This window comes from Acomys russatus, chromosome 2 (assembly GCF_903995435.1).
Source record: "Acomys russatus chromosome 2, mAcoRus1.1, whole genome shotgun sequence".
Lineage (NCBI taxonomy): Eukaryota > Metazoa > Chordata > Mammalia > Rodentia > Muridae > Acomys > Acomys russatus.
Genome location: NC_067138.1, coordinates 79,180,399 through 79,182,175, shown reverse-complemented (window position 1 = coordinate 79,182,175; position 1,777 = coordinate 79,180,399). Strand labels below are relative to the sequence as shown.

The following is a 1,777-nucleotide window of genomic DNA, read 5'->3' as shown; positions in this document are numbered from 1 at the left end:
TAGCCAACTTATTCCATAGAACTTAGTCACCCTTATTGAAAAGACTTGGTGAAGATATAATAAAAAGATAAAACTTGTAGACCAACCAATTTCTGTGATGAACATACACGGAAGAATTCTCAAAATGGTTCTTGTAAACTGATCTCAGTAACAAGTGAAAAAGATCACACACCATGAGAAAATTAGCTTCATTTCAGGGAGGCAATGATAGGTCAACATGTGCAGTCAATAAATGTAGCATAGTACATAGACTTAAGGTCAGACATTACATGGTACTTTAAAAAAGGACTTTGGAAAAAGTTCACCATTCCTTGATAATACAATTCCTGAAGAAACAGTAGGAATATAAGTAGCCTATATCAATACAGTGAAAACTTTACAGTGAATACAAAAAATCCTTTATCCAACATTCCACAAAAATATGAAAAATCTGACAACTATCAATTGGGGATCAAGTGTTCAAATACATGAACGTATGGAGGACACTCAAACTGCCATGTTTGTAAGAAGTCTTAAATGCTTTAAACAAAAGATTTTATCACATGTGCAAATATTTCCTCTTATTATTTGGATTGTCTTTCTCCTCTCCCACTTTCATTGTGTTATTTGGTCAAATCATTTTAATTGAAAGATTTTAAATTAATTAATTTACTTGATGCATCTGGGCATTCATGAAGTGCCATTGGAAGTCAAAGGGGCATTGGATCCCACAGAACTGGAGATACAAATAGTTAAAGCTGCCACATGGCTGCTTGGAATCAAACCTACATGCTCTGGGAAAGTAGCCACTGGTCTTAATCATCTCTCGAACCTTTAAATTATAGCAAAAGCAGCTCTAAAAGCAAAGAGTATAGTTGTGAATACATATACTACAGAGCAATGAAATCTTATATAAATAACTCAAAAAACCTAACCCTAAAGCAGTGGACACCAATAAATAAAAGTTTAATTTTTGATAACATCCAGTTGCTGTCCTTGTTGCTTGTGGTTTTGGTGTCACTTTTAAGAAATCATTGCCAAATAATATTAAAGATATTCATCATGGGTTTTTAAATAATATTTTCATAGTTTTAAATTAATAGTTGTATGTGCTATGTTGTAAAGGTCCAGCTCACTATTGTGCATGTGGATGCTCATAGCACCATTTGTTGTCAAGGCCATTTACTCTACTGAATGAACTTACTGCCGTTGTCAAAACCACTTAAACATAAATTAAAGGGCTTGTTTCTGGAATCTTAATTCTACTCCATTCATATCTTCGTCAATCTCTGAGTCAGTGCCAAAGCATCAGTCAGTGAAATTTCACAGTGGGGTTCTTCCCTTCCTCATTTTCCTAAAGGCAAGGTCTCATTATGAGATTAGGCTTTAAACTTGCAACCCTCTTGCTCTTGTCTTCCAAGGGCTGGCTTGAGGATGTATGCTACCACACCAGATCATACAGTAATTAATTTTAAGGAAGCAGAGAAAGCTAGAGTGCATATTTTCATCTTGATCTTAGTCACTGGAGGGAACTATTCCCTCTTTCTTTCACAGTTAACATGCCATTAACACTAACTGGTTTTGTTTGTATATTTTCATCAGGTAGAATTGTTCTTTTTTGGCTGCCCTGCCTCCAGAGGCATTGCAGGTATGACTGTTTGTCATATGTGTGTCAGTAGGTGGCAGAGAGGAAAGAGGCTACGCCTATGCTCAGTGTTCTGACGTGTGAATGTCTGAATGGTTAGTGGCCTACCACTCCTTGAAAAAAGCAAGTCGAAGACCACTAGTCAGGCACCAG

The 1,777-nt window shown here is 36.2% G+C and overlaps 1 non-coding gene across 1 annotated transcript; it reads left to right on the top strand.

Moving 5' to 3' along the window:
• Positions 1-1,605: 1,605 nt before the first annotated feature.
• Positions 1,606-1,736, top strand: LOC127207715 (small nucleolar RNA SNORA17). The gene has a single exon (XR_007832957.1). It is a non-coding gene; the product is annotated as a small nucleolar RNA SNORA17 (small nucleolar RNA).
• Positions 1,737-1,777: the final 41 nt, after the last annotated feature.